This window comes from Pelodiscus sinensis, chromosome 5, assembly GCF_052426305.1.
Source record: "Pelodiscus sinensis isolate ZL-2025 chromosome 5, ASM5242630v1, whole genome shotgun sequence".
Taxonomy (NCBI): Eukaryota; Metazoa; Chordata; order Testudines; family Trionychidae; genus Pelodiscus; species Pelodiscus sinensis.
This window is the reverse complement of record NC_143056.1, coordinates 35,392,246-35,410,818: the sequence shown is the minus strand read 5'-3', so window position 1 is coordinate 35,410,818 and position 18,573 is coordinate 35,392,246. Positions and strand designations below refer to the sequence as shown.

The following is an 18,573-nucleotide window of genomic DNA, read 5'->3' as shown; positions in this document are numbered from 1 at the left end:
CTCCTCTCAAACAGTAAGAGCTAGGGTTCACCAAATTGGCTGTCTAGACTACATCCCTTTTTCGGAAAAGGGATGTAAATTAGATGTATCGCAATTGCTAATGAAGCAGGGATTTAAATCTCCCACACTTCATTAGCATAAAAATGGCTTCCGCTTTTTTTGGCATGGAGCTTTGTCGGAGAAAAGTGCCAGTCTAGACATTGATCTTTCGAAAAATAAAGCCTTTTTCGAAAGATCTCTCATCCCTTATTTCATGGGATGTAGTCTAGACATAGCCATTCAGTATACAGCTTCATTTTATTATAACTTAAGGGTTTGGTTGTTCTAGGAAAGTGGGATGTGCCTGGAATGGGATTGCTTCTCATAAAATCATACAGAAAAGAGACAATCACCAGATGAAAGAGGCTGCCTGGGGGTGTGCTTCCCCCCCTTTCTGATTGCCCCAACTTAGTACCTTCCATCCAACAGGTGAAATTTGGGGAGGGGAGCTGAAGTTCCTTTCTAATTTATAGGGGAACATTCCAAGTTGTTCCCCTTCATCAGGGAGTGAAGGAAAAGTGAAGTTTGCTGCATTCCTCACTCTGGCTGGTAGTGCAGGAGACAGATGAATCTAGATCTGCCCCAGCCAGGGGACATTAGCCCTTCCCCTGGATTTCCCTGCTGGTGCTGTTGTGGCCATGGAGAAGTGCTTCTCATCTGACCCAAACCTGCTGCAGTGAGGGAGGGTTGGGGTAGACTTCTCTCCCCAGAGCAGCCTGCATTCTGAACCCCTCAGCCCTGGCCGCACCCCAGAGCAATGATTCAAATGAAGCATGTACATTTTCATTTTATTTTCCAAAAACCAAAAATTAATTGAGTTAAGAACCTAAGCAATGCCAGGTAAATCTTCTGGTATGTAATATAGGTCAAAGAAGCAATGAATACTGTGTGGAATTGGCTATACAGTAATCACTAAGCAGTTTGACAGATAAATCTCTACACTGGATTATATTTACCAGGCAATGGCCCAATTTAATATCCGAAGGAGGAATATACTTCTTGTAGGATCTTTTGCAGGAATGGTTTCATTTTTAAAAATATCAATCTACCTCTCCCCTGAACCTTTCCCCAATTTAGGACCTTTTCAAAGTCCTGAAACATTTGACTAATCCTTTTCTCTGTTTCTTGCTTTCTCCTGCCTCTACTCTTGTTCTGTCCACATGATCCAAAATGTCATTAAAGCCAACTCTTCTTGTTGAGTTTCCATTCTTTTTTTTTCCAGATCCTTTTGATTTGGCTAAATTAAAACAGAAAAGGGTCCAAGACAAGATACTAGCTCCAAACACAACTTGGATGTTGGGGATGATTGTTGGTCTTATTCAGAATTGTATGGCTGGATTCAATTCCTGTTGTGAGACAAACCAGAACCCTCTATCTGAGAATACCCACATTTTACCATATTCGAATGTGCATCTGTACTTTGCAACTTGGGCCTGTCTCCAGTTGAGAAATATTTTGGATATACTTCTTATCCCAGCCTCACAGTGATGGTTGTGTTATAAAATCCTAGGCAGGCAAACTTTCTTTGAATTCATCCATCATTAGTTATAACATACATCTCAAGCATTGAAATTTTGAAAGGAGGTGGATTTCCAGCATCCCTAACATTTGATATTTTGACAAGTTTTTGAAGTTCATACACATTGCCTCATTTTAGTGAACATGGAGAGAGGTTTTTCAACAGGCTTTTAAGGCTGTTCAGTACTAGAAGATATAGGTGAACAAAAGCTATGGATGAACAAAAGATTTTTTTCCTAAAGTACATTACAATAAAGGAAAACCAGATAAAATGAAAAGTATCCTCTTCCCACCCAAAATAGAGCCTTTGCTGTGTAAGTGCAGCTAGAAAATAAATGTAAGCTAATCCATAAATGTGCAATCTGTATAACAGTGCCTAGTTAAAGAATGCCACTACCTAAAAACAATAATAATGAGAACACATCCAAAGATTTCAAAAAAGTTGCCTGTTCCCTTTGATGTATGGGAAAAGAAGCCTTTTCATTTTAAGTGACAATGAAAATAAAACTAGTAAAAGTACCATGAAACTGTAATGATTTGTTGCCTTTTTAATATATATCAACACAGCATTTGTTCCTGTGCTACACTATCTTGACTGATAATGGCTATGTACAAATCCAAGGAAGGATTCAGGCAAAATAAAGGGGTGTTGAGGCTGAGGCTGGTACTGTATTAGCCAGCAGCAGAGGAGCCAACAGCCTCTACGGGCTTCTAGACAAGGTGTGTATGGGCACCGGGCTCTGCATGCCCTAGAAGGGGAAGGGCACCAGGCAGAAGGGGTATCCTAGTGCTGCCTGGAGAGGTGCCCGGGACTGTGGACATTGATGCTGCTATAGCAGCATTGCTGGCAGCTAGTGGTTTTAACTCAAAAGGAAGTGAACAACCACTTGTAAACTCATTAGCATTACACTAATTAGGATCTCAAAATTGATCTTTAAAATAAGCTGCTTTTGAAGGCAGAAGATAGAGAAGTGCTGGTCTCTGAAATGTGATTACTGAAGAGAAGGATCCCCTGGGTTCACACATACCACTGAAGACCACTTTGTCAACCACAGGAAAAATAAAGCCTAAGGGTCACACCTAACTTGTGTATAAATTATAGGAATACTTTATCAACATGCAGCTGTTTGCTTGTATTAGAAGAACTGAACTTAATTGTTGCTTGAATTCACCAGCAATAAAAACCCATAGCTGATCAACTTTATCAATGACAGATGCTGGCCCTGAGCCAACATCTGAGTGTTTAAATGGGTAGCCCATTCTCCAGGGAGTAGAGAAAAATATATTCTTTGGTTAATGGAGTTAGCCATAATGAGCTGATAAAATCCACATTCTTTATCTAATGTAATAACCAGGTTTCCTTGACAGTTACTGTTTTTGCATGTCAGTGATTCCTCATTATCTGCAGAGATTGTTTCTTTTTCACCAGCATCAGGTCCTTGTACCTGTCAGTTTGTAGCAAGGGACCAATGCCATTTGAGAAATATTTCATAGCATATAATGTAGCTGGAATATCCCTCACATAGAATTGTTATATCAATTTGTGAGGCCTCATCTCTCTATGCAGTGACTTCATTATTGATCATTTAATTACTTTTATTTCAGAAGAGGGGAAAAATGTTGACTGTTGCAATGTTATACTTTGTAACCATGATATTACTGCACCGAACTGTATTGTGTAAGCAGGACCTGCATCACTGCTTCCAATGCAGCCAGCTGGAAGGGGAAAGGAATCCTGGGTGTAGTTATGCTCACTCAGTTGTTTAGCTCTGCAACTTATTCAACTGTTGATATGTAAATACCGTTCATGCTGGAATGGGAAATAAATCCTGGGTGTGTTTACGTAACCTCAGTTCAGCCAGTGCTATAGGCCTGATGGACAGCCAATTGTTGGAATGGCATTTTGCCTGTTGTAATTAATTTGGCTGTTGTGGAGTCACAAACCATGTTAACCCTAAATGTAGGAATTGCAAAATATGACACCAGTGCTAGCAGGAAAGACACTGTCATTGTAAAGTATCTTGGATGGACAAACTTTTCCCTTCCAGACTCAAGTGAACTGAATTGGGGGGAAGCAGCTTGAACCAACAGGCTACATGCCCTGCAGATGTGAGCTGTAAGGATACAGCTAGACTGCAGGGTTTAAAACTCAGCTGCGTCCAGTTGATTATTTTTCAGAAGAGCAAATGTGCTCTTTCGGAAGCCCCCGTATTCCCTGTTCCATGAGGAAGAAGGGGGCTTTCAGTTTAAGTTTCAGTTAAATATCAGACAGTTTGTTAGACATAACTTCTGACAAACTATGGAAAGGCTGATATTAGATACCATCATAAAGAGTTAAAAGCTGTTGGTTTAATTAGTATCAGTCAACATGTTTTTTTGGGAAACTATATTTTTATGTGATTCCATGTTTGTTTGACAAAGGTAACTGATGACAATTCAATTAAAATTGTATTCTAAGTCTTCTGTAAATGTGATTTGGCAGAGTTCATGGGAGGATCATTGCTTTCGGGTCGAATATTGCACCTTGCTGCAGTTCCTCCCATTGGTAAGCTGATGCTAGAGCTGGGCAACATGACCAGATGTAGCATTTTTTTTTACAGAAAATGCAGATTCAAATAAACTAAAGAAGTTCAGAAATTTGGATTGAATTTGCCAATTTGATTTGGTCATTTAACCTCTCTCCTCCCCCAAATATTAAAACATTTTGATTTGACATTTTTAAAATAAGGCTAATCCCTCAGCCCTCCACAAATGACTAATGCAGCTGAAGTATTGAAAAATATTTTCTGTGACCCCAAAAAAGGTTGTTTGGCACTGATTTAAAAATGCATGTTGGTTTGGACACCGAGCCCAGCTCTAGTTGCTGTTGCTGCTAAATGAGTGACAAGTGAACAGCTGTTTTTCAGGCGGCCTCAGTCTGCTTCTGTAAATGACTGTCTCTATAATTGCTACATTGTAGATGCTGGCTGTGTGAGACTGGTGGTGAATGTGGCAATGACACAGGAACTTAAAGAAATAAGAAACAGATTGTGAATGTTGTTCTTGTTCCAGCACATACCATTCTAATCTAGTGCTGTGCTGAAAAGAATTTAAATTGTTAATCTGTGTCCATGAGGCATTATTCCTAGTGAGACTACTCCTATAATTTATCCAACAATCTGTCTATCCAGTAATTCTCTCTATGCTGTAACAGAGTTCTATCTCTTGCTATCAGAACAGCAAGTAGAATGGGACAATCTGACAACAATATTAGAAATGGAATTACTTGTTCTACTAAACCATTTAAACACATTTTTATGACTCAGTTCTTATTGTTTTAGATCACCTGTTTGTTTTTCCTTGGTTGTGATTTGTTTTGGCATTTTTAGGAAATGGTAATAAAATGTTGTATTGATGAAAAATGCAGTTTAAATGATGCAAAAAAAATGTGATCAGAATCATTAAGGTTGTGTATCATTAAGTCTTACAAATTTAGTGAATGCTACAATTAAGACTACATATGTGTAATCTTTATTTTTTGAAGGTGCATTAACATGAAGTTATTAATGAAATAGTATCATAGAATCACAGAAATGTAGGCCTGGGAAGGACCTTGATAAATTATCTTGTTGCCCATCCTGAATACACCCTTAATGCACATTTAAATACTATGTTTGCCCCTTCTCAGTTATCTAGAAATTTACCTGTCCTCCATGAGTTCACAAAGCCAATTCTTAAAGGTTCTGAGATTGCTTTACTTGGTTTATCAATTACCCTAGATGTATGGTTCTCAGCCATGCATCTGAGAGCCAATGAGGGGCCATGAGCTAAAGTTAAGAGCAGAAAGGCAGATTCCTCATTTTCTGGGGCTGAAGTCTGGGGCTCTGAGCCCTATTAGCCTAAGCTGAAGCCAAAGCCTGATGAACTTAGTTTTGTGATACCCACTGTGGCATGGTAATTTCTCTGCTTGCTACCCCCTAATCTTGGCTCTGACTTTTCTATGCATAATAAATGTTCTTGTGATATAATAAGGTGATAGAGTTTCTATAGCATGCTGGGGGGAGGTGTTAAGTTTGGGAATCCCTACCCTAAATTGAATTTTGTCAGACCCTAGCAGCTTAAATACATCTAATTTAGCTAAAGAATCTTTTCTCTGTTCTTCCCCCACTCGATCTGTCCTGTGTTCCTTGCTTCAGATTTTTAATATTAGTTGTGTTCAGCATCTGGTTGCAAATAACTTTTTTCATGAAGACTGGAACATCTTAGGCAGTAACATATCCTTGGTGTCATCCATTATTAGCTCTCCTTTCCTCACTAAATAGAGCTACGTCTAGACTACAGGGGTTTTCTGGAATACCCAGAAAAACTCTGCTGTGTCCAGGGAACGAAGAAGGGCTGTTCCAAAAGAGGGTTTTTTTTCCAAAATTTGGTCCATTGTAGATGGGCCAAATTTCAAAAAAGCCTCTTCTGAAAAAATATCAGAAAAAGGTATGCAAATTGCGGAGTGCAATTTGTGTACCTTTTTCCGATAAAGTGCCCTAGTGTAGACATAGCCTAGTAGACCTACACTTCCTTTCATCTTTCTCTTCTTCCTAATGTATTCATAGAACTTAATTATTTTGTATCCCTTGCTAGACATAACCCATTTTGAGCCTTAACTTTTCTGATTTTTCCCCAGCATATGCTATTTTTTATTCATCCTTAGCAGTTTGTCAAAGTTTCCATGTTTTGTGGATTCCATTCTGATTTCCAAGTTAAAGAACTTCTGCTAGAGTTATATTGGCCTCTTACTACTCTGTATATTTTCCTTCATAACAAGACAGTTGGCTGTTGTGTCTTTAATATTGTTTCTTTGAGGGTATGTATACGCTGCAGAGTATTTTCAGAAAAACAGCTGTTTTTCTGAAAAAACTCCGGTTACATCCACACTGCAATCATGTTCTTTCAAAAATAAATCGAAAGAACAGAGGGGTTTTTCTGCATTAGTAAGCCTCTTTCTACAAGGAAGAAGCCTTTTTCCGAAAGAGCTCTTTTGGAAAAATGTGTGTGTGGACATGGAAGAGGAAGTTCTTTCGAAAGAAAAGGAAAAAGGAAAAAGCACAGGTGATCTGGTAGCCACTCCGTCCACAATAATCACAGCTTAAATGTGAAACAGCATCCATTCAGTGTGGATGCTATCTTTCGAAAAAGCAGATCGCTTTATTGATGCACTTTTGCTGTGTAGACGCTCTCTTTCGGAAAAAGTTTTTGCAGAAGATCTTTTCCAGAAAAGCTTCTTCCAAAAGAAGCCTGCAGTCTAGACATAGCCTGAGAAATTACCAACTTTCCTGAACTCATTTTCTCTTTATTTTTTTTGTTCCCATGGGATGTTACCTATCAGTTCACTGAATTGTCTGTGGTTTTTTTATTCTGTTGTCCTTGTTTTGCTGCTTCCAGTACTTCCTTAGAATCATGAAATCTTGTAATTTTAGAATAGCTTTCATCCAAATTACCTTCTACCTTCAGCTCCACTGTAAATTCCTCTCTGTGACCCAAAATCAAGTCTAAAACCCCTTCTCCCTTGATTATCTTCTCATCTGAAATAAGTCATCCCCAACACATTCCAAGTATTTACTGGAAATTTTGTGCTTTGCCATATTACTTTTCCAACAGTTGGTTGGATAATTAAATTCTGCCCATTACTACCAGGTCTTTTGTTTTAGATATTTCTGTTATTCGTTCTCCTAATTTTGTAGTTTATAGCAAATCCCAGTGATGACATTACCCTTTTTTCCCTTCTTTTATCTTCACCCAGATGCTGTGTCTAGACTACATCCCTCTGTCAGCAGAGGGATGTAAATGAGGCACTTCGAAAGTGCAAATGAAGCAGATATTTAAATATCCCATACTTCATTTGCATAATCACATCATGGCACTCTTTCAAACAAGCACCATTTCAAAAATAAAACCGTGGTCTAGACGTGGTTCTTTCGAAAATGGCAGGCTTTTTTGAAAGATCCTGTACTCCTTATTTTTTTGAAATAAGGATAATTTGCAAAAACCTGTCATTTTCGAAAGAACTATGTCTAGAATGTGGTTTTACTTTCAAAATGGTGCTTGTTCGATAGAGTGCAATGACATAATTATGCAAATGAAGTGCAAGATATTTAAATACCCGCTTCATTTGCACTTTCGCAGTGCCTCATTTACATTCCTCTTCTGGCAGAGGGATATAGTCTAGACATACCCTGACTTTAAACTGGTCTGCCTCTCAGAACAAAACTGAGTCATGTTAGTTTTCAAATACTATGATGTGATACCATATGCTGTTTCCACAAAGTTTAAACAAACTCTTACTGTGTGTATAGTGCATCCACAGAACCATTGCTAATAACCTTTTGGCCACAAACTATTTGTACTTTGTTCACAATGTCATGTAAAAGAGTCTTGCACAGTACATTGTGTATATTGCCTATGCTTACCAAAAAAGGCTGTTTAAATATTTTTGTTCAGAGTAGAATATTTTTGAACATTAAAACCAATTCATTGTTCAAAAAGTAATTGCCTAATTGACTCAGAAAGGAAAGAAAACTATATGTGAAGATTGTTTTATTTAATCCACCTCAGGATTAGCATTCACTAATTAACAGTAAGGATTTATTCGTTAAGACATAGAGGGTGAAATCTTGACCCTGTTGAAATCTAAGGGTAAATTCCTATTAATTTCATTGTTGGTCAGAGATTCATTTACAGATTTTGGTTATACTTGTGTTATATTTTCCATCAGCAATTTATAAAAAAAATCTAGAAAAACAAAATGTTTTCATCTTTGAAACTATTACAATAATGTCCCAAGTTACCCATCGGTTTTGCTTCCCTGTAGTTAGTAATACAAATGCCATTTTCTGAGCTCTCATACTCTCCTCTGCTATACTACTTGGGATTCACGTGAGCTGGCATATTCACATGTTCAATTGTCTTCTATTCTATTGCTCGTTATGGCTAACTCCATGATTATTACATATAATAGCAATATAGGGCCAGAGTGTCCCCTCCTGACAGAAAATCATAGAGCTGGAAAAATCTCAAGATGTCATCAAGTTCAGTCCTCTGCACACAAGGATCAAGCACCACCTGGACCAGGGCTGAGCAAGATGTAGCTTGGGGGCCAGATCTGGCCTACCTAATATTTTGATCTGGCCCATGGACTGCATCTGGTTGCTTTATATTTATATCCTGCTGCCCATACCACCGAATTTCTAGGAGGTGGATCAGGAAGCAAGATCCTATTTAAAGGGCTTGTGGCTCTTGGTCGTGGTGCTACTCTGGCAGGGGCCAAAGCAATGATTCCTTTAAATAGCAGCAGTAAACCCAGGTGGCTGCCAGGTGGAGCCAGGATCTGCACACCTTTCGCTGTGTTTTTAATTCAAAGCCTCCGGCCTCAGACAACTCTGCGGGAGAGGCTAGTCCTCAGCCCCGCACCTTCTGCTCCAGGTCTTGCCCCTTTCAAGGGCCATGGAGCTGGCCTGTGACCATATTCCAAAATTCATGAAGTGCCCCCCTGTGAAAATCATTGCCCACCCCTGATCTAGACAATCTCTGACAAGCGCTTGTCTAACCTGCTCTTATAAACTCTAGTGACAGAGATTCCACAACCTCCCTAGGCAATTTATTTCAGTGTTTAATCACACTGACAGGAAGCTTTTCCTAATGTCCCACCTAAACCTCCCTTGCTGCAGTTTAATCCCATTGCTTCTCCTATCTTCAGAGGTCAAGGAGAACAATTTTTTCTCGCTCCTCCTTGTGACACTCTTTTAGGTACTTGAAAACTGTCATCATGTCCCATTTCAGTCTCCTCTTTTCCAGACTAAACAAACCAGTTCTTTCAATCTCCCTTCAGGTCATTTTTTTCTACACCATTGGTGTTTCTCTTTTCTGAAACTTCTCCAAATTGTCCATATCATTCCTGAAAGGTGATGTACTGAAATGAACGCAGTACTTTACTTGAGGCCTAATCATTGAAGAATGGAAGAATTAATTCTTATGTTTTACTTACAATGCTCCTGTTACTAAATCCTAGAATGATGACAGCTAATGTCTTAGATATCTCTTCAATCACTTCTTTGAGTATTCTAAAATGTATTTCATCAGACCTTGGTTACTTGAAGACTCTAACTTGGCTAAGAAAAATAGGTTCAGAAGTTAAAATAGGAAAAGAACTATCTCAATTTCACCAGCATTCATTATGCTCAGCATCTAATCACCACCAAACTTCTTGGTAAACACCAAAACAAAGAAGTCATTAAGCTCCTCTGCTATTTCCACATTTCCTCTTATTGTTTTTCTTTCTTCTTTAAGTAACAGTCCTGACTTGTCTTTGATCTTCTTTTTTGTTTCTCACATAGTTCTAAAATGTTTTCTTCTTACCCTTTTTGTCTCTAGCTACATTGAGATCATTTTGTCCCGTAGCCTTTCTAATTTTACACATACCTACTTTCTGTGCATGGATCCCAGGAGAATAACTGGGCTCTAAATTAAGATGAAACTCATAGAACATAATTTTGTACATTACACTAATAGCATATGCTAATGTATTCATACGCCACATACCAGAAGGCATTTTGGTTAAAACATAATATGAACCATGTTAAAGTGACAAATAACCAAATCTGCTCCTTCCTTCTCAAAAGTAGTAAAATAATTGAATGTTCATTCAGATTGTCAAATAACTCCATTTGGCTGTGTATGCTGATTCCCATTTTTGTTTGCATTAGAGAACATTCCTATGACTGAATTTTGCAGATACTTTTTTTTAAGAACAGCTTTCATGTACAGCCAGTCAGAAAATAGAAATATGTGACTTATTTGATCAGCAGAATTAAGGAGTACAACTTGCATTTTAACTATTTTCAGACAAATCCTAGAGTTACAAAAATTGAAATAATACTTAGTGAATAAGTTAGTGTAATGGATGAATTATGGTAAACTTATATGTTCACAGATATTTTGAAAGGAGAAAAAGAGGTGAAAGAACTGTTTTCTGTGCCTTATTTGGAAATAACCTTAGAGGTAATTATCTCTGACATAGTTCCCATTTGCTGGCATTTGTTAACCTCTGGAGTAAAAAAAAAAATTGGTTTTCCTGAATGAGTAATAGCTGCTATATTTAGGTTCATGTCTCTACTTATATCTGCTTGAATATAGCATAGCTTGGATGGTGTGGCATATTGGGTGTGTATGTTGAACTAACATATTTAAAAAAGCATCAGGAAAATATACTGTAAAACCATTTATTTTCAAGTTCCTGTATAATATTTGCAGTGTTCAATTCTTGCGATGTTTTGCCACAGTACTTCAGGAATGACTGGAGCCAGGGGTACATACTGAGCTTACGAACAACTAAACAGATATTAGGCATCTTTTTGTAGCACTCAGGTGCAACTAAACGTGTTTATGTCTGGCAGTAAAATGCAATAAATCTCAGTGGATAAAGAAGCATTAGTGATTGTAAGTCTGAAAACCCTATAGTTCTTTTGGTCAGGTTTTATATTTTTCTTAGCTTATAAACTATTTGTATTTTATATAGCCAAATATAAAATATATACAAATATTGGTAGAAATTAATTTCAATTAGATATAATTTTACCTACTTTATGCACTTCAGAATACAATTTCCTTTGTGACTATTGTATTGAATGGGGTCATAAATGACAATGGAAAATTAAAAATGTATTAAAATGTGTTTTTAAATTCGCTTCAAAATATGTCATGAGTAAAACTGATCAGGAAACAGAAAGCTAGACACAGGTCTGCCACAGTTGAAAACCTAAGCAGTATGATTATTAATTCATATAAAATATTACAGTACTTGTTCAACAATAGTCAAACATTAGAAATAGGAAAGCTTCAGGGGGTAGTCCGTACAGAATAAACTTAAAGAACAACAAGTAGACTGGTAGCACTTAAAGACTAATAAAACATGTAGATGGTATCATGAGCTTTCTTGGGCACAACCCACTTCTTCGGTATTTCTGTAGCCCCCGATGCTCGGTCTCATGTTGATACAGCTCTCCACTGCACTAAACAACACATTTCTAAGGCATGTTTCTCTATGCACCAAAAGTATCTCTGCTGATTGTTTCTATCTTACCAGTGAAAGAGACACAAATATTGTGTATATCAAATCAAAACAAACACCATTGATTTTTATACACTTTGTGAAACAAAACCAACAAGTGCAGATATTTATTAAACTTCTTTACCTTTTCCAGTGCCTTTCATCAGAGAACCTTAAAGCACTTTTTGTCAAATTACATCATTTTCATAAAACCCTGTTAGTGGGTAAGTTTAATGAACTCCATTTTATTCACTGGTAAACTGAAGCACAGATTTAATCTGTCTCAAACAAGCTGGGGGGGCAGATATAGAAAAAATCTAATAGTTTTCACTCCCAGCTCCATGATTTAACCAAAAAACACCAGTCTGTCTTTTGTCCATCAACTTCTGATGTTCATTTTTAGCAATATTCATATTATGCAGTGCCCAGAGACCCCAATCAGAATTAGGACCAATATTCGGTACACAATGTATAAATGCAAAGCTAGACACAGGTATCCCACAGTTTACAATCTAAACAATATTATTGTTACCCTTATAAAATATTACACTATTTGTTCAACAATAGTCAAACATTAGAAATACATTCGTGTATTTCTTCAGCCCCAGATTCTCTGCTTCATAGAATTTCTGCTCACTGCACTAGAGCAAAGAAAGGCTGTTGGCATTGGACAGACAATTGAAGTATAGACCTACCCTGAGAACCTGGTCCATATAGTTCAGGTCATACCTGGAGAGTAATGTAATATTGTTTTTTAATAAAGTATGGATTGCATAACATCAATATGAAAGTATTTCATAAGAATATGATTGAGTCTGAAGTCACTTGCCCAGAAATACATTGTTACATGAGATTGCACTTCCTGAATATGACAGGTGAAACAATCTCTATTAAAGCTGAGTGTAGGAAGAAACAACCACTAATTCTTTCAGGGACCAAGCAAATAATTCATTTTATTAAATAATCTGTTAAAATGTCCATAGACTGTGCTTTTATCTGTTGGCTCAGGTTTTCAGAAGTGCATGCCATTAACACATTTAGACACTATTACAGTGTTTTAGAAAATATATTTTTTTTGAAACTGTGGACCAGATACTGCAATTCTAATACTCTTGGCTGTGTCTACATTGGCACCCCTTTCCAGAAAAGGGATGCTAATGTAGACTTCGGAATTGCCAATTCCGCGGGGGATTTAAATATCCCCTGTGGCATTTGCATTTACATGGCTGCCGCTTTTTTCCGGCTTGGGGAAAAGCCGGAGAAAAGCGCCAGGCTAGACGTGATTCTCCGGAAAATAAGCCCTTTTCCGGAGGATCTCTTATTCCTACTTGAAAGGGGTGCCAATGTAGACATAGCCTTCAAGTAATAGCACTGATTTCACTAAAGCTACTCAATGTATGTATATTATGATCTGGCCTTAAATAAATAAATACTGCCCCTTTGTTAAGACTGGCTACAATGGAAAAGTTTGACTCTTATCAGGGCCAGATTAAGAAAGGAGCTTTAGGAGATGCAGAGCAGGATTCTGGCCTAAAGGGATGGGCCCCAAAAAATATCTCCAGACACCAAGGCTGCGTCTAGACTGCCAAGTTTTTCCACAACAGCAGCTGCTTTTGTGGAAAACTTGCCAGCTGTCTACACTGGCTGCTTGAATTTGTGCAAGAACACTGATGATCTAATGTAAGATTGTCAGTGTTCTTGCGCAAATACTATGCTGCTCCCGTTCGGGGAAAAAGCCCTTTTGCACAAATGTATTTGCACAAGAGGGCCAGTGTAGACAGCTAAAAACTGTTTTGCGCAAAAAAGCCCCAATGGTGAAAATGGCAATTGGGGCTTTCTTGCGCAAAACCGCATCTAGATTGGCACAGACGCTTTTCCGCAAAAAGTGCTTTTGCGCAAAAGCGTCCGTGCCAATCTAGACACTCTTTTCCACAAATGCTTTTAACGGAAAAACTTTTCCATTAAAAGCATTTGTGGAAAATCATGCCAGTCTAGACGCAGCCCAAAAGTGCAGCTCTTTTTGTCAGGCCCCATTAGCTCAAAGTCCTGAGTTGCAATCACTAACACCTTTGCGCATTATCCAGCCCTATCTAGTAGGTGAGGAGGCTCTGTGCATTACCATCTCCCCTCTGCTGGGTTAGAGCCTGCTACTGTGAGCCTGGGGGAAGCTTTATCTTGGTGTTGCCCTTGCCTGCAGGCTCTGCCCTCACTGCTTCCCCCCACACCAAAGGGAAAATCAGGGCTAATGCAAAGGGTTAGGTAAGTGCGCCACACCCTAACCCTTTGCTTTACCCTGATCCCCCTCCCATACCATAAATCCCATCTAGACCCCACACCCCCTTCTGAATCCCCTGTCCTGAACTCCCTCCTGCACTCCAAATCCCAGCTCTACTACAGAGCCAGCACCCCAGTGAGAGCCCTCATATCCTCTCACACCGCATACTGGTGCCTCAACCCACAGCTCTCTCCTGTACTCTGAGCCCCTCTGTTTTGGCCCCATCCCAGAGCCTATAAAATCTAACATTCCTGGGCCCCCAGAAAAGTTAATCTGGCCCTGGTTCATATAAGTATCTGAATCTTTTGACAGAATTTCAGAGCTCTTGAAACTGTAAATCTGGGCTGGAAATCATAATAGACTGGCATTTCCTATATTTCTTTCTTCATCATGCAAGAATAGTAATATTTCAGTAGTTTCTAAAAAAAAAGGGGGGGGGGATAAAGTTGAACTTCTTCCTCTGACAAGTTTTAGATTCAAGTTTATAATAACTCTGTAGTCACTTCACGGCTGTCATTGTGCTATATGCCTGAGAAAGCTAAATACTTTTAAAAGCAAATTGTAAATATTTTGGTAACACAAAAAGCAGATTTGTTGTTGTTGTAAGGTTATATTCCTCAGAAGCAAAATCATATGAGTGGCTGCTAAGCATTCATGAAATGTTGTGAGTCTCTAATTTTTGTTGAACTTTTTAGTCCAAGTGTCTGATTTCCAGAGATGCCAAGTGTCAGAAGTTCCCATTTATTTCAAGGAGTGTTGCAAATTGAACAGATCCCTAGTATTTAGAGTCATACTGGAAACTGCTCTTCATATTTGCGTTATTTTCCTGTTCAAAAAGTTTCACTCACTTCATCAGGGAATAGCAGAACTATCAGGTGAGTTTGGCGATCCAGTCACACAACACAAAAAATGAATAGTAGACAGTTGGCGAGTACATTTCATATTCACTACAATAAGGAAGGTCATATTGGGTCAAACCAATGGTCCATCTAGTCCCACATCCTGTCTTCCGACAGTACCCAGTGCTAGGTGTTTCAGAGAGAATGGTCAGAAAAGTAATCATCAAGTATTCTTACTGATATACTTTTATTATTCAAGCATGAGTTTTTTCATAGAGATTCTATGATACAGTTTGATTCATTTTTAAGATTTTTATTATATTTGACTCCATGCTTTCTTTCATGTATAGTGCCTCTCCCCCACCAACATGACCTAGTTTCAGAGGGGTAGCTGAGTTAGTCTGTAATAGGAAAAACTTAAAAAACAATGAATAGTCTAGTTGCACCTTAAAGTCTAACAAAACACATAGATGGTATGATGGTATCTTCAGATGACTAGAGTATTAGAAGTCCAAATCCAAGAATAAATCAGGGAAGGGGTGAGGGGGGGAGAGAAAAAAGGAGGGGAAACAAAAAAAGAGAGACAGTGAGTAGATGTTTCAACAAGAGGTTGATAAGAACAATTAGCACCTCCATTGTTTGTTTGGTTGATTAAGTCATTAGGATGGAGAAGGTAGTGTGCCAGCCAGCTGATGTCCCTGTTCATACCATTTGCATTAGAATTAAACTTGTAAATGAAGTTAAGTGCCAATCCTTCCCTGTGTATTTGACTTGTGGAGTTGGCCTGAAATAACATGGTGACTTGGAGAACCATTAATGAGTGTTGTCATTCCAATTTATTTTGTACTTGATATTACCATGTCATTAATTGATTGCCATCATTCCATCATGTTTCTTTGTTGAATATTATATAAATATCCTCATTAAATATCAGACACTCCAGTTCACCTATTTTACTACAGGTTGCTACCAGTCCCAGATGAATTTTTCTGGACCAACGGAGGTCATTCCTGGTCTCCCTGCCCCCACTCCTCCAACCAGGCCCACCGGCATCCTGGCAACTCAGCTGGCCTGTGCACACCATTGAGCAGCCATTGCTGCCATAGTTCCCAGCCCCACTGGGCATCCATGTACTGGGACTCCTGACCCCACTGGGCAGCTGCCTCTACTATGGCTCCTGGCCTAGCTGGGCAGCCACACACCAGGGCTTCTAGACTCACCAGGCAGCCTGCTGCTGGCCCTCCACTGGAACTCACAAGACCATGGATGTTGCTGGACCAGAGAATCTCAGTTTAGAGCGTTTCAACCTGTATTTAGACTTGCAGCATTTCTATACAAGCACTCATAAAATCTATCACTGATTAGTTGTATGCCTTCATGTGATTTAATTGTTATCCATAGCTTTAGTAATGTAATGAATGTATCCATCATATCTTTTGTATTCTATTAGTTAACTGTGCAAGGTGTAAGATTCTATGTTGGGAACCCATGAATCCATTCTGAACAACAAGGCAGTAGAATACATATACAACTGTTTATATTAACACATCCTGTTTTCTCATTTAAAAAACTTTTGAGGCATGTACATTTTAAAACCCTGTGGTGTATATAGTTCTCATTCACCTCAGTAACATCACCCAACACATTTCTATTCCATGCTCATCTTGAGTATTATTCATTACAAAATTATTCCCCTTTGTACTACTCTAATCAGATTACAGCCAATGATGCTACAGGGAACACTGCAAAGTTAAAACTACCATTCGCCTCTGATAATATTTTGATGGAGTTATATCTTGAGAGCTTTCTGAGAACACAGTAATTTACTGCTTGGAGAACCTGGCTTTAGGACTTTTATTCTGCCTACTAGCCAAAGCAAGGAGTATAGACTTTCTTAGGGGAAAGGTTCAGTGCATTTTACTTTCCTACTGTGAGCACCAGTTATTGGGACAGGTTTCCATGCAGAAGTAAATTCACCCTTCAGAACACCAGCATGTGTGACTGCCGAGTATGTCCAGGGATATGGAAGGAGAGTGTGTAAAGGGAACATATTTTATGACAAAGCGAAGTTAAAATGAAGGGTGAAATGACTTCTACCCATACACTACATAGTCATGCATATTTCCTTGTGACCACCAGTCCAACATGCAGGCACATCATTTTTCAAAAGACTGCTTCTTAAGGTGGTACTATACACTAATGATGATTCAAGGCCAGTGCAGCAACCCATCCTGTGTGGTCCACTAATTGCCTGACATGCTGAGTTCCAAGATGTCTTAATTGGCAATTATCATGGTCATGTGAATGGGATTAAATAAATACCACCATAACTACATGGAAAGAATGTGGTAACACTTAATAACTATAAGGTGCTTTCCAAATCCTGTCACTAGTCTCCAAAACAGTCTCTGTTGTTGTTATAATGGTGAGGTAGGTTCATTGTTCTATTAGTGCTATTTCAGAGTAACAGTGCGATGACACAAAATACCACAACACAGAATGAATCAGTAACATTCTATTATTAATACTGTCAGGGATTTTTTCCCTCACTTTAGTAACATAGGAACAGTTAGGAGATGGTGTGGAGGGGACTAGCAGGGGGAGAGATATTCTTGTCTGGCTGAATTAAGCTGAGTCTGAGATGAGGGTGGAAGGAGTGAGAGAGGTGCCTTTAAACCACCTTTGTTGCATCTGGATTCTGAGTCTGATAACCATCTGCTCATGCTCCTGACATAAGTTAATGAAGCCTGAGTTATGCCCACAAGGGACCATTCCTGGAGCCAGGGTGGTTGCAATGTAGGAACTGTACTGTTTTCTGAAGAAGGGGGTAGAAACTTATCAATAGTGCCATCCAACACTTCCCATTGTACGTTTAGTTGGCTTTAAGGATGCTTAACACAAGAACAGCACAAAGCATCCAGAGAAGAGCCAAAGATCTTAGGGTATGTCTACACTACAAAGTTAATTCAATCTAACAGCCGTTAGTTCGAATTAACTTTAATAGCAGCTACAAATGCAAACGGCTATTTCGAATTTAATTCGAAATAGCGGAGTGCTTAATTTGAATGAGGTAAAGCTCATTCTACGAGGAGTAACGCCTAGTTCAAATTAAGCAGTTCTAATTAAGGGGTGTGTAGCCACTTAATTCGAACTAGTGGGAGGCTAGACCTTCCCAGGTTGCCCTGGTGGCCACTCTGGGCCAAACCAGGGAATCTCTTCTGCCCTTCTCCCGGACCCGGAGCTCTTCAAGGGGCACAGTCTTCCCACAGTGCCCATGCCAGTTGCAAGCCTGCCAGCACCCAGCCAGCAGACCCTGCACCTGGCACGGGATGAGCCAGTCACCTGCTGCCACCCAATCCTCCGCCTCTTCCCAGGACCAGACTGGCTGCTCACAGGAGGCTGCAAAAGGTGGGCGCCCGCCTGGTCTAGTGTGGAGATTGTGGACCTCATTGAGGTTTGGGGGAGGCCTCCAATGTCCACTATCTCTGCACTAGGCACAGGAACGCGGCCGTCTACAGCTACATGGCTGCCAGCCTGGCCACCAGAGGCCACATGCGGACCCAGGAGCAGGTCCGCTGCAAGATTAAGGACCTGCGGCAAACCTACTCCATAGCCTCCCAGCCAGGGGCTGACCCAGAGGCATGCCCTCATTACGAGGCCCTGGACTTCATCCTGGGGGCTCACACAGTCCATGCCCCCCGGGTGGTGATCGACCGCCAACCCTGAGCTTTCCCTTTCCTTCCTCCTCTTCCTCCCTCTTCCAGCTCCTCCTCGCAGGTTCCCCCTCCCCTCTCCCACCCTCATTTCTCCCTCCCCCCACTCCAGTT

The 18,573-nt window shown here is 39.5% G+C and overlaps 1 long non-coding RNA gene across 1 annotated transcript in view; it reads left to right on the top strand.

The window, feature by feature from the left end:
• LOC142828965 (uncharacterized) overlaps window positions 1-16,116 on the top strand; it is a 46,200-nt gene extending 30,084 nt beyond the window's left edge. The window contains exon 3 of the long non-coding RNA XR_012903153.2: window positions 15,709-16,116. This is a non-coding gene — a long non-coding RNA (uncharacterized LOC142828965). The remainder of the gene's footprint in view (window positions 1-15,708) is intronic.
• Window positions 16,117-18,573: the final 2,457 nt, after the last annotated feature.